This window comes from Ammospiza caudacuta, chromosome 6 (genome assembly GCF_027887145.1).
Source record: "Ammospiza caudacuta isolate bAmmCau1 chromosome 6, bAmmCau1.pri, whole genome shotgun sequence".
Taxonomy (NCBI): Eukaryota; Metazoa; Chordata; class Aves; order Passeriformes; family Passerellidae; genus Ammospiza; species Ammospiza caudacuta.
This window is the reverse complement of record NC_080598.1, coordinates 65,458,070-65,476,371: the sequence shown is the minus strand read 5'-3', so window position 1 is coordinate 65,476,371 and position 18,302 is coordinate 65,458,070.

Below are 18,302 nucleotides of genomic sequence, written 5' to 3'. Positions count from 1 at the left end.
TTTTGTTAGAATTCCTAAGCCTGGTCGGCGTGGCTGAGCAGGTCCCCTCTTGCTTGTGTTACCTGATGCCAGTGGAGCTTCCCCAATGGAATCCCAGATTTGCTGGGGTTGGAAGGGACCTGAAATCCCTCCCCAGTGCCACCCTGCCATGGCAGGGACACCTCCCAGTGCCCAGCCTGGCCTCGGGCACTGCCAGGGATCCAGGGGCAGCCACAGCTGCTCTGGCAATCCCAGCCCAGCCAGGAATTCCCAATTCCCAACATCCCATCTAAATTTCCCCTCTGACAGAAATACTCAATTTTTATTTTTTTTTCATAAATGGCATTTTTGAATCGTTTTTAAGCTTGTTTGCTGTTTGTTCCACAAAGGAAGAGAATCAGGCCCATTGTTCAGAGAAGAAAGACTGATCCAGACTAAGCAGGAAAAGCTGTATGAGGATAAAAGAGTTAATTTGATTTTTGAGTGTGGTGGTTCTGGGGCAGAGCAGGCAAACCTGGAGACAATAAATGCAAATTCAGCTCAAGGCCTCTGAGTGACTTCTCAGCCTCATCAGCTGCTCGTGCTGTGGGTTTAAAAGGAGAAAAGTGAATTTTCCTGGGATTTATCCACGTGGAGCTCAGCAGTTCCCAGAAAGGGGCTAAAACTGGGAGTGAGTCCTGCTGCTTCTCTTTGGGAAGGTGGCTGATGCCAATCAAAACCTTCATGGAAAAAAAAAGAATTAATTATGGGGCAAGGACGATTGCATTGTAAGGAGTTTTCCAAGCCCCCCTTCCAGACTTCTGCTCTTTAGCTCCCAGTGGAGGTGCAGAAATTCAACCCCAAAAGTCTGTGGTGTGCACTGTACAGCCCAGCCACCTCAGTGAGGTCTGTGGTGTGGGGTAAAACTGGGGAAAAACCCCCAACCCCCCTTGCGTGCTGTTTTTATGTGGTTTTGCATGGAAATATTTAAGGTTTTTCCCTGGTTTTTTTGGCATGTTCCTTTGACAAGTCTTGTCAATTAATCAATCCTGTAAATTATATATATTAAATATAGAGGTATAAGAATAAATGTATATTCAGCATTTGGGGATCTTAAATCAATTCATTGCATGTCTGGAAGCAATACCCAAAATGTTTCTTCTGTTTGGGGCAGCTGGAAGAAAATACTTCTATTTCATACATTTATACATGTATAGGTTAGGTTTATTAGTGACTTTAAAATGCAGAAATACAGAATAATCTTCATTAAACCTGAGGACACCTTTTCCTGCTGGGTTTCATTGTATCTCAGGCTGACAGAACACCCCACACTGTGCTTACAGTGTTTTATTCTTATTTCTGCTTTTCCTCCTCTGGGTTAGGATTATTTATGTTCTCAGCCAGCAGCTCAGGGGGTGGAAGGAGAGAGTGGGAAAGGAGGTTGTGCTTTAGGGATAGCAGAAAAATAATGAATTTAAAAAATGAATAAAAAAAAAAGAATTATTACAAGCAGATGTGCTCGGGATGGGGTTCCCCTTGTGAGGAGTGAAAAATGCCAATCTCTTGTTTTTGAAACTTTTAAGAGTTTAATAGTAATAAAATGGTTATAAAAATAGTAATATAATTAGAGTAATAAAAATTTTGGACAATTGAGATTAGGACAATATGAGACAATAAAAACAAAGAGTTACAGACAGTCCTAGTACCTCTTTCTGGGCAAAACAAGCCCAAAAAAGGCCCCACGTTAACAGAGGATTAACCCTTAAAAGCAGCAGCCTGTTGCATGTTCATACAGCCCATCCATGATGCATAAATTCCATTCAAACACAGGATTCTGGCTGGGCAGTGTCAGCTTCTTCCTCTGGATCCTGACGGCGTCTCCAGGGCTGAGCAGGCAGGAAGAAGTTCGTTTGTGCTGATAATGGAGCAATAAATTCTCTTTCTCTGAGAGATTCAGGTGTCCTGTGGCTGCCATCTCACTGCGAGTCCTTTCTTTAAAAAAAGTATCTTACCTAGCATGGTTTCTATTTGAACATTTTGTTATAACCTAAAACTGTATTTAACACACTACTAAAAAAATTAGCACAGCATAACTTTCTGACATAACACACATAATATTCATTTGAATATTTCCGAAGAGCCATTCACAAAATAAATATTTTTCACGTGAGGGAACGTTTCTGCGTGCCGGGGGAAGCTGAGGCTGATCCAGAGGGAAGGAGGTGCGGTGGGAGAGGAGCGCTGTCCCCACGAGGTGGCAGCAGCCGCCTTCCACACCCGTCCCTCCGTCCGTCCGTCTGTCCGTCCGTCCCTGGTGCCGTCCTGCCTGGGCTGCTCGGGGGCAGAGCTGGAGCAGCTGTGGGCAGATGTCGCTACAGGACACTGTGAAAAATGCACATCGCGTGGCTCTGCGCAGATATTTACTGCAGGTATTTTGTTGTATTGATTAGTAGTGCTGTATGAACATTTCAATAGTGTGCTAAATGTACTTTTGTAGTTAAATGTCACAGACATATTTTATGAAAAATCCTTTCATTAGGATCTTTTTTCCTGAGAAGCTGGGAAACTTCAGCTTCTCCCTGTTCTGCTGCTTTGGGGTGTGATTTGGAGAATTGTTTACCCAGCATGTGAAATTGGTTTTACTTCATGACCAATGACAGCCACCTGTGTCGAGGCTGTGAGCAGTCACAAGATTTTATCTTCCTTTTCCTTTTCCTTTTCCTTTTCCTTTTCCTTTTCCTTTTCCTTTTCCTTTTCCTTTCCCATCCCATCCTATCCCATCCCATGAAATCCTTTCTTCTGTTCTTTTAGTATAGTTTTAATATATCATTTTCTTTTAATATAATATATATCATAAAATAATAAATCAGCCTTCTGAAGCCTGGAGTCAGATCCTCGTCTCTTCCCTCATCCTGGGACCCTGCAAACACCAGCACAAACCCAGCAGGCCACAAGGCTCTGCAGGCAGAACCCTGGGGAGGACCGAGGCGTGTTTGCATGCAGAAAATGCAAAACCTGTGCAGGTTTGTGCAAAGCTGTGATGGAGCAATGTTACCAAGGAACGTCGGTGTTGTGGGCAGTGCTATTTTTAGCTGTACTGAAAAGGGATGAACTCAGAGCTTTTGGAAGCTCTGAACAGCTTGGTGTGTGCCAGCCATGGAGACCCCATCTCTGCCATCCATTGCTGTCAGCACCCAGGTATGGTTTTTCTGAAATGCAATCAGCATCCTGGTAATTAATCTGCTCCCTCACTGCCAGCCTGCCTGGTGCTGCCTGGCTAGTCAGTCCCAGTAAACATTCTGGAGCTTTTGGGGCTGCTCACAAGTTCTGTGTGATAAGCTAAGGTTGTGGTCAGTTAATAATCTCATTTAAACAGTGATTGAATACAAAATAATCAGTTGCTATCATCAAAAATGAATATTTCCCTTATGACCACAAAAGATAAGTATTTGTTTTATGTATTCTCTAAGAGTTACTGCATTGATTCCCAGTAAAAGATCCAAGCTATTACAATCATTTCACCTGTTAATTCTTTTAAAACATCCTTGTTGTCTTTTCCCTTATTGGCAAAGTTTTATTTTCACTCATCTCTGTAACTTCCCTTATCTTTTGAATGTTTTTGCTAAGTGATCTCTTTGAGTAATCTCCGTTGGTTGCAAGGCTGAATTTTCTTTAAAGAGAGATTGTTGTGCCTGTTATTAATACACAGCACACTGTGATGATGGAGTGCCCTGGTTTGGGCTGGGATAGAGCTCAGTTCCCTCCCAGGAGCTGGGAGTGATTTGAATTCAGAATGAGGGTAATGAGCTGGGGTTAAACCACCAGAGGCTGAAATTATCTCCCTGCAAGGTGAGGTGTTCTCCCAGGGCCATGACCTGCCCCAAGATTTGGCAAGAAGTTATGCAGAAGTAATAAAGGAAATAAAAAATTCTTGTGGCTCATAATTAGGGCTGTTTTGAAGAGGATTTTTCTCTGGTGGTCATTTTCCAGCAGTGAAATTGCAGTGTTCCCATTCATGGAAGAGAAATCACCTCAGAAAGAACAAACAGATCAAACTTGTGCATCTGAGCAAGCCCTGAGCTGAAATGGTGTAAAATAGGACAGTGCTTAAGGCAAAGCCCTCTGCTTTTCTTGGTTTGTTTTTCTTCACCAAGGCCTAAGCCCCTGCTGGAAAGACTCCCTGTGTAACTCCCTGCTAGCTGGAAATGGGGAAAAAAATGTTCCCTCAGCTCTTTAAAGCAAGAGCAGTTGGTAATTTCATTCTCTCCTGGAGTGTTCCTCCAGTGTGATGAGATTTAGCCTAATCTGCATTAATGCTGCCTTTTAGCACTGGTTCAGGAAGGAGCCCAAAACCCCACCTGGAGCTCACAGGGCTGCTCTGGAACAGGCACAGAGCTGGAGATCCATCCTTTATGGGGAATAAGAAATGTTAATGCACTCCTTAGCATTTCAATGGCGTGATTAAAAATTCCAGAGCCTTATTAATTGAATATTTTATATTCCTGAAAATGGCCTTGATCCTCACAATGGCATACTAATTCCAAGGGAAGGGAGAGGGAACACGTTCAGATTCCTGCAAGGAGTCCCTGCAAACAAGGTTTTAAATTGATGGATTCTTGGGCGAGGTACTGGGCATGAACAGGGACGTGGAGGCCACGTGGATGTGTTTGCATTTTGGATTTATGGGGTTCCAGAGTGTGTCTGCATTTTGGATTTATGGGGTTCCAGAGCGTGTTTGCATTTTGGATTTATGGGGTTCCAGATGTGTCTGCATTTTGGATTTATGGGGTTCCAGAGTGTGTTTGCATTTTGGATTTATGGGGTTCCAGATGTGTCTGCATTTTGGATTTATGGGGTTCCAGATGTGTCTGCATTTTGGATTTATGGGGCTCCAGAGTGTGTCTGCATTTTGGATTTATGGGGTTCCAGAGTCACATGGGTGGCGTTTGCTCTTGGCACTGCAAGGAGAAGCTCAGTGACGGATTATCCCAGGGAATTAAAATTCTGTAGGTTTCAGTCTCCAACCCATCAAGGACACCAGCCTGGGCTGTAGAGCTGAACCTTTCCCCTCTTGTTAGAATTTAAGGAAATTTCAGGCTTCTCCTCTCTGAAGTCACAAAGAGTGGGAAGGTTTGACAAAAGGGAATTCATGACCCTGTTCAGGAGATGAGATGAGGAGCTGGGCAGGGGCTGCAGAATCCCTGAGGAGCTGGGAAGGGCATTGGGCACAGCTGGGACTCTGATCTTGGAGCTCTTTTCCATCCTCAGGGATCCCAACGTTCCCAACTCAGTCTTCTCCTGGCAGAACTTCCGTGCAGGGTTACAGGGAGTACATGTTGTTATAGATTTCAAACACATTTCTCGCTTTTCTTCCTCACATACAGCAAAAATAGTAATTAACAAATAAATAAGCCATTAAGGCTGTGTGAGGCAGCCAAATCTGCCCCTTCTTTTGTGGGGCTGACATTCATCAGTCCATTTCTGGTGAAATTTAGTGTCAGGTGTGGGGTTTTTACTCCACTCTTTTATGGTTATCCCAGCTTTCCATCCACAGCCCCGGTGACATCTTTTTCCTTCCCCTCTCTCCTGTTTTGATAAAATCTCAAGACAAAATTTTCAAGACAAAAAAAAAAGAGAAAAACCTGTTGATAAAATGATCTTCCAAGAGCACTGGTGTCCCAGCTGGGGCTGGGCGTTCTCCGGGGGGCTGGAGAAGCAGTGATGCAACGGGAAGGGGAGCAGGGAGCCGCTCTGGTGGCCATGGCTACTCCAGCCTGTGGCTCCCCGTCCCTTTGGATGGCTCCATTCCACAGCTGGCACGGCTGGCACGGCTGGCACGGCTGGCACGGAGCCCCCAGCTCCAGGCACGCTCAGGGGGGCTGCGGGAGGGCAGGGTGGGGTTGGAGGCGCTCGTGAGGATGAGGAGCAGCTCAGTGGGATGGGGAAGGGTCCCCGAGTCAGGGCTGCCGACACACTGCCCTGGGAAGGAGCAGTGACCCTGGAGACCTCGGTTTGCAGGGAATGAAGTTCCCTTGGGGCATTCCTGTGCAGGGTTTGTACAGTCTGTGAGGGCAGTGGGGCTGGCACTGGTCGTGCTGGGATCCCTGTGCTCCAGAGGACAATCCTGGGGCCTCCACGAGGGTCTGATCCTAAGAGGTTTGGGAAGAGATGCTCCCAGGAGCTGGGGTGATTGGACAAAATAGGAGTGTAGATATTGGGATATCAGGAGTAAATTCCTGCCTGGGGGGGTGATGAGGGGCTGGGCTGGAATTGCCAGAGCAGCTGGGGCTGCCCTGGATCCCTGGCAGTGCCCAAGGCCAGGCTGGACAGGGCTGGGAGCACCTGGGACAGGGGAAGATGTCCCTGTCCATCCAGGGGTGGCACTGGATGAGCACCAACATCCTTTCCAACCCAAAAGTGAATGGTTGATTGATGATTTGTGATCATGCTTATATTTTTGTCTGGTTTTTTTTTTTTGGGGGGGGGGAAAGAAAACAAAGAGGTTGGTTTTAGGGTTAGTTCTGTATTTGTTTTGGGGTGATTGTGGAATGATGATGATTAATTGTTTAGTTTTTAATTCTAGGAAATATAGAGGAAGATTAATTGAAAACGGATCAATGATAAATGGTTTGGACAATCTAGGGGGATATGGTTTTGGGAAGAGATGCTCCCAGGAGCTGGAGTGATTGGACAAAATAGGAGTTTAGATATTGGGATGTTAGGAATAAATTTAATCATTTAACAAAATAATTAAATTTAATTATTTAACAAAAAAAAATTTAAAAGTGAAAATAAAAAGAAAATGAATGCATAAAATGAGATTAAATGTAAGTTCCTAGCAAGTGTTAAAATAATTAATATAAAAAATAATTTAAAAAAAGAATGGTCTGCTGACCATTACACTGTGTGTTGTGCACTCTGGGATTTGATGAAAATCAGCTTTTACCAATGAGCAGATAATCAAAAAAAGGGAAGGAACAGAATCTGGATTATAGTCTAACTGCAGAGAATAACTGGAATACTCTGTCTCCTTTTTGAAGCATCAGCAACAGGTCTGAAAAGCCACTGTGGCATTTGGGCCTTCCGGAGCGGCAGAGGGGAGGTTTCTGTGTTAGGAGGTGATGGATGGTGCTCCTTGCTAAGAGCTCTTGCTCTCTCCAGGTGTCAGGGGCAATAAAGCCAAACCCTTTCTCCTCACAGACCCCTGCCCCTCACCTGGAGCTGCCCTCTGAGCTCCTCCTGTGAACCCTGCTGGCCACGAGCCCCTGATGGACACAGCTCTGCCAGATCCACCCTCTGCTGCCCCGGCCAGGTCTCTTTGCTCGGGGCTGATGGGTGAAACCGGGCGCACAGCTCCTTTCCTCCGCAGCTGTGAAGGGTTTCAGAGCATTACAGCTTCATGGTCTGTGCTTTCTGCTGGAATTATTGCTCTGGAACCCCCTGGAACGTGTTTACCTCAGCCCTGCCTGGCAGTGTTCCTCTGGAGCACAAAGAGCAGCAGGAGCAGGGCTGAGCAAGCAGAAATGTGCCATTTTTAACATTGCCAGCCCCAAAATGTGGGGTCTGGGCACTGCTTCAGCTGGGCAGGGCTGGCCAGGTGAATTTTGATTTTTATTTCCTGTCACAGAGCACTGGCAGGGCTTGACACTGGGTGAGATGGATAACTTCCACTCCTTACAGTCCTGGAATGGTTTGGGCTGGGAAGGGACCTCAAATGCCACCCAGTGCCAGCCGTGCCGTGGCAGGGACACCTCCACTGTCCCAGGGTGTCCCAGCCCTGGCCTTGGCACTTCCCTTCCAATCCACACCATCCCTGTGGGTCTGTGACTGCTCCCAGGGCAGCTGTGGGATCTTGGAGCCCATTCCCCCTTCCTGTGGGAGTGCACATATGCTGGGATCTGCTCAGTGCATCCTGTGAGGCAGGGACAGGAGCCTGGAGCACGAGCCCAGGTGGCTTTGGGATGATTGCTGCCTTTCTGTGTCAGTCCTCTCTGACACAGAGAAAGCAAAGCCAAGAATCCCATTTTTTATTTTTATTCTTTGGGCCTGGCTTTGTTTGCGTGCTCGTGCCATCACTGTGTGACAGGAAATGTGCCTTGGGCTGGGATGATGATGCTGGGACAAATCCCTGCCTTTTGTGGCTCCACTTGGGCTCTGGGGTTGTGACCTGTCAGAGCCAGGCCAGCCCCGCACTGCTCCTGAGGGAACTGAGCCTTTCCCACACCAAAGAGGGTGGGAATTCCCACAGGATCTCCTGCCGGTCCTTCCAGCAGCAAGGAAAACCAACCTTCCCGTGGGGCACTCCTGGCACACCTGTGCCCGCCTGGGCTGCGTTAATGGCGCTTCCAAGCTCGTCATTCAGGGTGACACCTGGCAGGATAAGGAGCTCGGTTCATCCTCGTGTTCCCCTCATCTCAGGGGATTTTCCCTTCCAAAATCATTCGGGATGTCTGGAGGAGATCGTTGGAGTGTCACCAGTTGGGTTTAGCACACAGCACTGGGAAGCAGCTGGAAAAGAGGGCTCAGGAAAGGGGAGGCTGTGACATTGTCAGGGTGACACCTGGCAGGAAGGGAATGATGAATCTGACTCCATGTTCTTAGAATACTAATTTATTGTTATATATTACATTACATTATTTAATTTTTTTTAATTTTATTTTTTATTTTATTTTTATTTCTATTTTATTTTTTATTTTTAATTTTTATATTTTTATTTTATATTTTTATTTTATAATTTATTTTTATTTTGTTTTTATTTTATTTTTTATGTTGTTTTTATTTTTATTTTTTAATTTATATTTTATTTCTTTTTTAATTTAATTTTTATTTAATTTTTATTTTTATTTTATTTTTTATATTTATTTTTTTATTTTTTATTGTTTTTTATTTAGTTTTTATTTTATTTTATTTTTTATTTTATTTAATTTTTATTTTTTATTTTATATTATTTTATATTTCATATATTATATTATATTTTATATTTTTAAAGTATTTTATTTTTTATTACTGTACTAAAACTATACTAAAGAATAGAGAAAGGATACTTACGGAAGGCTTAACAAGATACTAAATAAAAACTTGTGACTCTCCAGAGTCTGACACAGCTGGCTGTGATTGGTCATTAAGTAAAAACAATTCACATGAAACCAATCAAACATTCACATGCTGGATGAACAATCTCCAAACCACATTCCAAAGCAGCAAAACACAGGAGAAGCAAACGAGATAATTATTGTTTTCCTTTTGCTCTGAGGCTTCTCAGCTTCCCAGGAGAAAATCCTGGGCAAATGGAATTTTCAGGAAATGTGATGGTGACAGGAGGCACAGGTTGGTTTGTGGTGTGGGGAGAGGGAATGGGGAGCTTCCCTCAGCTGGAGCCTTTCACAACCTTGTGAAAATATGATAAAAACGAAAGGAAGAAAAAGTGCAGCACTCGCTGTTAGTGATCAGTTCCATTATTGAGGGATTTTTCACCACCCCATGCTGTGTATCATGAAATTACAGTGAGATAAGCAAAGTTTTATTTGCCCACTGTCTGGGAGACAGAGTCTTTTGCTTGAGATTCAATTCCTACCACCCATGTTTCTGGAATTATAAATGTAATTAACTGACTGTGGTGTGACAATGACAGCTTGGGAGTGCTAAACTGCTGAAGTTTTGTCTGGAAAAATCCATCCTTGTGCAAGCTGGAGGGGGGCCCTTGCTGGCTGCTCTCCCTGGGAAAATGAAAGCAAAAAGCCATTTTTTTGCCATAAAGGAAAAACACTTTTGTTGTTTAAAGGCCCTGGGATGTTTCCAAATTGTTCTGTTAAGAAGCTGAGAAATAAATACATATTGTAACATGAATTTAATTTGGGCTGGCACTAAAATCCATGATGAAACAAGGATCATAAAAAGCCTGTGAGCACTCCAGGCTGTGAATGGACATTCCCAGGCGTCTCTGTGAGCTCCACGTTGCCTGGAAAACAGGAGGGCGTTTGGGAATGGCACAAGGTAATGCTCAGTTTATTGCTGGAAGAGCCCTGGATGCAAACCCTGAGTGTGGGCAGCACCCAGCACCTGCAGCTCCCACACCCACCCTGCCTTCACCTTCCCTGGATTTATTCTCTGCAATTGTTTTTAGAAATAGAATCCCAGACTGGTTTGGGTTGGAAGGATCTCAAATCCCACCCAGTGCCACCCCTGCCATGGCAGGGACACCTCCCACTGTCCCAGGCTGCTCCCAGCCCTGTCCAGCCTGGCCTTGGGCACTGCCAGGAATGGGAATCCTGCAGTAACCTGCTTATTGTGGGGAAAGTGTTCCAGAAGGATCAACTTGGGACTGACCTGGCTCAGAAAATGTAAACCTTGTCCAATTTATAGCACTGAAAAGGTCCTACAGTGAGGAGCACCAGGTAACTTCCCTAAATCTGGTAGTATCTGTGGGAAGCTACAAAATCAGAGGGTTTTGGGAAGGCTGCAAAAGGCAGGCCCCAGAGACAGCAGAACTGTGATTAGAGCTCAGCAGCAGCCATGAGATTGGTCAGCAGAAAAATGAATTAAACTGTAGGAAAGCAAGGACAAATAGAACAATGGTCTGTGTATTAACGCTTGTCTAGAATAACTCCCTAAGCTACAGAAAAGTTTATCCAGTGAGATATTAGGAAGGTTAAAGCTTAACAATGGAGCTGTGTGCATTGTGTTTGAAGGCTCACAAGCAGGTGTTGTATTTGAAATAAGCAAGCATTGTTTAACCAAAGGTACCTGTGCTTACAGTGGTTGGATGGAACTGCTGTCAATGTGCTTTTGCTTTGTGTGATTGGTCACAAAACTCATAAAGTGAGCTGTGACATTGAGTTCTGTGTCTGCTGCTGCGATGTGAGCTGCTGGCATCTTCCCATTGCCATAGCCATGGAATGGGGCTGATGCTGGAAAATCAAACAGCTCAAAGCGTGTTCCACAGCAGCTCTGCCCCATTCATGACTGTAAATAGCCCCTGGCCAGCAATAGTATCCTCCTTTTTTCAGTCATTCTCCCTGCCAGAAAGCAGGGGCAGGCTGTGTGGGAATGCCCAGGCAGGGATCCCAAATTCCAATCCAAACTCCATCCCAGGATCCAGCCCTGAGCCCGGGGTGTAGGGACAGCACTGGAGCAGCCCAGAGATGAGCCTGGTGTGCCCCAGACCCAGCGGCTCCTGGCCTCAGCAGGAATCCATCCCACAGGAAAACCTGGGAGACATGGAATGGAAAATGGTGGAAGCTGATGTGGGAGTGGGTGCCCAGTGCAGTTCAGTTGTTGTTTGCACAGGGCCTGGTTTTGTGCTTCACCCTCAGAATCCAAACCCCATCGATCCAGCAGCACTTTAATTTTATATAAAAAGAAATATAAACAATGATTTGTGTGAAACTCAGCTCCCTTCTGCCTTCCCAGAGCCCACCTCAGGGTTCAGCTGGGCTGGGGTCTGACCTCTCTTATTCCACCCCAGGGCAGCACAACCACCCCTGGGTATTCCCTACACACCCTCCAGGTTGCTGCCTGTCACAGGCATCTTTTCATGAAAATCCTTTCTTTAGGATTTTTTCCTCCTGAGAAGCTGAGAGGCCTCAAGAACAAAATGTAAACAATGGTTATCTGCTGCTGTGGAATGCAACAGGTGCATCTGGGATTGGCCCATGTTGGATGTTTCTAATTAATGGCCAATAACACTCAGCTGGCTCGGACTCTCTGTTCAAGCCACAAGCCTTTGTTATCATTCTTTCTTTTCTATTCTTAGGTGGCCTTCTGATGAAATCCTTTTGTCTATTCTTTTAGTATAGTTTTAATCTAATGTATATCACAAAATAATAAATCAGCCTTCTGAAACACGGAGTCAGATCCTCGTCTCTTCCCTCACCCTCAGACCCCTGTGAACACCGTCACAACTGCCTGCCCCAGAAAATCCAGGATGCAATTCCCCACCATTGAGCACAGGAGCAGCAAATCAGCCCTGGCAGTTTATTTATAGATCCTGGAGATGCACAGCATCTTGCATTCCATTAAGCAGGGCAGGAATGGGGTGAATCCTTGGTCCAGTGCTGGGAAAAATGCTGTGGGTTTCTGCTGGAGTCTCCACTGGTTTAACCTGTGCCAGGTGATATTAATGATTAATGATTAAAATGATTAATGATTAAGTATGAATGGTTCAGCTACCAGAGGGTCTCTGAGGGCTGCTGTAGGGTATCGGGGGGGGGGGGGGGGGGCAGCAAAAAATTCTGCAGAGGTAATGAATGATTTGGACATCTTGACCTTAGTGGGCCAAAAGCCCTGGGAGAAACAGAGAAAGGAAGAGAAAAGGAAAGGAAATTTCAGGAAATTTCAGGAAATTTCGGGAAAAGGAAGGGGAGGGGAGGGGAGGGGAGGGGAGGGAAGGGAAGGGAAGGAAAGGAAAGGAAAGGAAAGGAAAGGAAAGGAAAGGAAAGGAAAGGAAAGGAAAGGAAAGGAAAGGAAAGGAAAGGAAAGGAAAGGAAAGGAAAGGAAAGGAAAGGAAAGGAAAGGAAAGGAAAGGAAAGGAAAGGAAAGGAAAGGAAAGGAAAGGAAAGGGACTTTTTGCTTTGTTTTAAGGCGATCATTCAAGATTGTGGTTAAGCAATGTTGCTGAGAAACATAAGCTGTGAGAGGATATAAGGTGAGCTGTGGAAATCACAAATTGGCTTCTTGCTTGCACCAGGAATCCCATCTCTCAATCGCTGTCAGTGGGGCCTGTGTGGAACACGTGTGCTCCACCACCTCCTGCTCCTCCAGTACATTAATTTAGCCTTGTTTGTGATAATTGGCTCAAACGTTCAGCATGCCCACATTTGCCAAGAGCTGTGGAACCAGCCTTGTTCATCTGGAGACCATGTCCGCAGCAGCCGGTCCTGCGAGGCACGAGGCCAAGGCTTCCTTCCTCTCCTGTGCTCCTCCCCTCTCTGGTTTGGGCACAGTTTTACATTGCAGGGCTGGGAGGATCTGCCTGGGCTTCCCTCAGGAGCATCCCTGAGTGATGATCCCTGGACAGTGGGATGGGTTTGATTCTTGCCCCAGCGGGCAGCAGGGTTCTGCTGAGTTCTGCTGTGTCACAGATCTCTCAAGTGTCACAGAATCCCAGGATCCGTGGGGTTGGAAATGAGCTCCAAGATCAGAGTCCCAGCTGTGCCCAATGCCCACCCTGTCCCCAGCCCAGAGCTCTCAGTGCCACCTGCAGGGATGGGCACTGCAACCCTCCCTGGGCAGTGCCAAGGCCTGAGCCCCCTTTCCGTGGGGAAATTCCTGCTGTGCCCACCCTGAGCTGCCCCGGCCCAGCCTGAGGCCGTTCCCTCTGCTCCTGTCCCTGTTCCCTGGAGCAGAGCCCGACCCCCCGGCTGTGCCCTCCTGGCAGGAGCTGTGCAGAGCCACAAGGGCCCCTGAGCCTCCTTTGCTCCAGGTGAGCCCTGCCCAGCTCCTCAGGGATTCTGCAGCCCCTGCCCAGCTCCTCAGGGATTCTGCAGCCCCTGCCCGGCTCCTCAGGGATTCTGCAGCCCCTGCCCAGCTCCTCAGGGATTCTGCAGCCCCTGCCCGGCTCCTCAGGGATTCTGCAGCCCCTGCCCGGCTCCTCAGGGATTCTGCAGCCCCTGCCCAGCTCCTCAGGGATTCTGCAGCCCCCTGCCCAGCTCCTCAGGGATTCTGCAGCCCCTGCCCGGCTCCTCAGGGATTCTGCAGCCCCTGCCCAGCTCCTCAGGGATTCTGCAGCCCCTGCCCAGCTCCTCAGGGATTCTGCAGCCCCTCCAGGTCTCTCTTTGCCGTGAGGAGCCCAGAACTGACAGGAACTCGAGGTGCCCCAGCAGTGCCAGCTCAGGGGCACCCAAGGCTCCTTTGTGGCTCTGAGGAGCACCAGGGGCAGGGTGGCAGCAGAGCAGGGACAGTGCCCTGCCAGCACTGCTGAGGGACACAGGGACATGGAAGCACAGCCATGCTCTGAGCACCGTGCTCACAGCCTGCACTCATTCCCACGGGAGAGCAGGAGGAATGAGAATGGCAGAGACAGGGAGTGTGGCTCTGGAGCAGAAGGAATGGCAGACAAGGAATTGGCTCTGGAGCAGAAGGAAGGACAATGACAGACAGGGAATGTGGCTCTGGAGCAGGAGGACAATGACAGAGACAGGGAATGTGGCTCTGGAACAGAAGGAAGGACAGTGGTGGACAGGGAATTGGCTCGGGAGCAGAAGGAAGGACAATGACAGACAGGGAATGTGGCTCTGGAGCAGGAGGACAATGACAGAGATAGGGAATGTGGCTCTGGAGCAGAAGGAAGGACAGTGGTGGACAGGGAATTGGCTCTGGAGCAGAAGGAATGGGAAGGACAGAGAGGGAATGTGGCCCTGGAGCAGGAGGACAATGACAGAGACAGGGAATGTGGCTCTGGAGCAGAAGGAAGGGGAATGGCAGTGACAGAGAATGTGGCTCTGGGGCAGAAGGAAGGACCATGACAGAAACAGGGAATTGTCTCTGGAGCAGCCGCAGGAGCTTTGGGAAGGAGCCTCTCCAGTCCCAGCATGTGCAGGGAGACTCGGCCTCCCGAGATCTGAGAGCCATTAATCATGTGGAATTAAGGCAGTTAATCAAGTCTCAGGAGCTGACAGAAGATTGTCCCTGAGGCTCTTTTACCTGCAGTCTCTTTGGAAAAGGATGGTTCCAGCTTTCCACTCGGCTGCCCTGCGGGCAGAGCCCAAGGTCAGCCCTGACCCAGCTGAGCCAGAGCCCTGCTGGGGCTGGCACTGCCATGCTGGGGTCACCCCAGTGCCAGAGGGACCCCAGCAGTGCTGCACACACCAGTTCCCTCTCTGGAAGCTGAGGTATTTCCCAGTGCCCTGAGATGTGCAGGGTGTCTCTGCTTTGGCCTGCACAACTGAAGAATGAGTTTGGACTCTTCACTTTTCGGTCTTGAGGTTGTTTATTGTTTCTTATCTATAAAATTTTCTTTCTGCCCAGCCGAGATCTGCTCAGCAGGGCAGCCATGAGCACTCTTTGTTGTCCTTTTATACTACAAACTATGTATAACACATTTACACTTAATTCCCAAAACCTGTCACCCATGTTAGACAGTGCACTTCCACTCTAAATCAATCCCAAAGTGCCAACATCACTGCAGAAAATGGAGACCAAGAAGAAGAAGAAGAAGAAAGGCTGGACACGCCCAAGTTCCTCCATCTTGTCCCCATAACTCCCACACCAAAAATCCTAAAATCTACATTTTCATCCTGTGAATATTTTATTATTACACCATTCAAACCTGTGTGACTTTCAGGTCCTCATACAAAGCTGGTAATTGGCTCCAAGGGTCACAATCAAATCCCCAGGTGCTCTGGGCCGTGTGCCAGGGTCTCTGAGCCCCCCTGCGGGGTCCTGGCAACTCTGGACACCCAGTGGGATGCACTGAGTTCTGACACCAGTGAATCCACCATGAGCTGGGCAGGGATGTGCAGCTCGAAGCTTGGGCTCTGCTCTTGCTCTCCCAGTTCATGCTGGAACACTAATTCAGCTCATCTTTTCTCATTACATAATTTATGTAATTAATTTCAAGTTGAATTGCTCCAGATGCTGATCCTGCCCTCCTGGCTGGCACCTGCTCTCTTCCTGTCAAACCCAACCAGGGGACAGTGCCCCAGCCCAGGGCTGCTCCCTGCGGGGTGAATGATCCAGGGCAGATCCCACATGGACAGAGAGGGGCCTGAGGCCACACTGGCACAGCATTCCCAGCTCCCAGCCCTCTGGGATGTGAGGGACAGGAGCCTGGGGCCGTGTCCTGTCGCAGACATCTTTTATGAAAAATCCTTTCCTTAGGATTTTTCCTCCTGAGAAGCTGGGAGGCCTCAGGAACAAAATGCAAACAATGGTTATCTGCTGCTGTGGAATGCAACAGGTGCATCTGGGATTGGTCTCATGTGGCTGTTTCTAATTAATGGCCATTCACAGTCAGCTGGCTCGGACTCTCTGTCTGAGCCACAAACCTTTGTTTTCATTCCTTTATATTCTATCCTTAGCCAGCCTTCTGATGAAATCCTTTCTTCTATTCTTTTAGTATAGTTTTAATGTAATATATATCATAAAATAATAAATCAGCCTTCTGAAACAGTCAGGAGTCAGATCCTCATCTCTTCCCTCATCCTGAGACCCCTGTGAGCACGGTCACAGTGTCCCAGCTGTGCAGTCCCAGCACATGAAGACATTCCTGGAAACAGGGACCTGGTGAGCTCCTCGGGATGTCACTGTCACCCTGTGCACACAGGGCTGGTGTGGAGAGCTCCCCGTGCAGATCCCTGGGGTTTGTGGGCACTGTGGGCAGTGCAGCTTGGGGACAGGGACACAGGGAAGGGACATGGGACTTGAGGTGGGCACTGGAGACTTTGAGAGGCCATGGACACAGGGATGGCTTCATAGCGACAGAGGGCAGGGATGGGTGGGAGATTGGGAATTGGGAATTCCTGGCTGGGCTGGAAGTGCCAGAGCAGCTGTGGCTGCCCCTGGATCCCTGGCAGTGCCCACGTCCAGGATATTGGGGCACCCTGGGACAGTGGGATGTGATGGTGCTCACAGGGGTCTTATGTTGAAGGAAGAGATGAGGATCTGACTCCATGTTTCAGAAGGCTGATTTATTATTTTATGCTATATATTAGATTAAAACTATACTAAAAGAATAGAAGAAAGGATTTCATCAGAAGGCTGGCTAAGACTAGAAAAAGAAAGAATGATAACAAAGGCTTGTGGCTCAGCTGTCTGCCCAAGCTGGGCTGTGATTGGCCATTAATTAGAAACATCCAACATGGGCCAATCCCAGATGCACCTGTTGCATTCCACAGCAGCAGATAACCATTGTTTGCATTTTGTTCCTGAGGCCTCTCAGGTTCTCAGGAGGAAAAATCCTAAAGAAGAGATTTTTCATAAAACATCATAGCTACAGTGGGAGGTGTCCCTGCCATTCCCTCCTTCCCGAAGGAGCCAAGAGCAGCTGTTGTGTGTCCTGTCCCAGGATCAGGGTTATTCCCTCCTCATTCCCGTGCGGATCAGGGCTCAGGACCATTTTCCCCCCGCAGCTGTGCTGTGGCAGCGCCAGCAGCGCCGTTCCAGGTGCAGGTCCCAGGTGAGGCAGATCCCATCCGTGTCTCCTGTCATTGCCAGCAGCAGCAGCAGGTGGCGAGCCCAGCCTGGCTTTCGTTCCTGCTCCAGCCGCAGGAATTCCCCGGGAGCAGCAGCATCCCATTGGAATGGTGTGTCTGTCCCTGGTCTGATGGGACGCAGGGGACAGCTCCTCCTGTGCTCCCCATCCAGATCTTTCCTCTGCACAGGCTGCCCAGCCTTTCCCACCTCGGCAGGGAACATTCCAGAGCTGGTCCTGCCAGGACTGGGATTAAAGTCCATTGAAGTCAGCACAGGCAGGGAATGCTCTCGCTGAGTGGGGAGGTCCCGGTGGATGCTCTGCTCCAACTGTTTCACCTCATGCCCCAAAGTCTGGGGCAGAATTCACAGAATCCACGAGTTTGGGTTGGGAGGGACCTCAGAGCCCCCCCAGTGCCACCCCTGCCACGGCAGGGACACCTCCCCCTGTCTCAGGGTGCCCCAATGTCCAGCCTGGCCTTGGGCACTGCCAGGGATCCAGGGGCAGCCACAGCTGCTCTGGCAATCCCAGCCCAGCCCTCCCCACCCTCCCAGGAACAATTCCTTCCCCATATCCCACCTCAATTTCCCCTCTGTCACTTTGAACCCACCCCCCCTTGTCCTGTCCCTCCATCCTTGTCCAAAATCCCTCTCCAGGTTCTTTGCAGGCCCCTTCAGACACTGGAATGATGAATTTCCAGGGAGCCCTTGGAGTTTTCAGCTGCATTAAACCTCTCCAAGATATGACTTGCTGTTTTTCATATTTTTTATCAGTCTGTGGAGAATAAATTAGCTCAGGTAGGAGATGTGGCTACAGGGAAGATAAAGAGGTCGGGGACTGTCCCTTCAGGTCTCTGGCTCAAAGCCCTCCTTGACCTCAGGGAAGAAAGAAGCTGGATAAAATTGGAGTTACTCACTTTAACTGAGATAAATAACCACACACAGCACAAGGAGCCTCTCTTGGAGAAATTAATTTGAATTAAGTTGCAGGAATAACTTGTATTTTTCTGTGGTTACTTTGGGGGGGAAATTGAAAATATTTTTTTGCAGAACGTGGCAAGGGATGAGCTCAACACTTCCTGGGAAAACCTGAACAATGGGGACATTTGGATAAGGCTGGAAGTGCTGCCAGGGAATTAGGTCATGTTTGGCTAATGCTCCCAGGGATGCACAGGGGCGATTGGGGGGTGTCTGTGCAGGAGCAGGAGCTGGGCTGG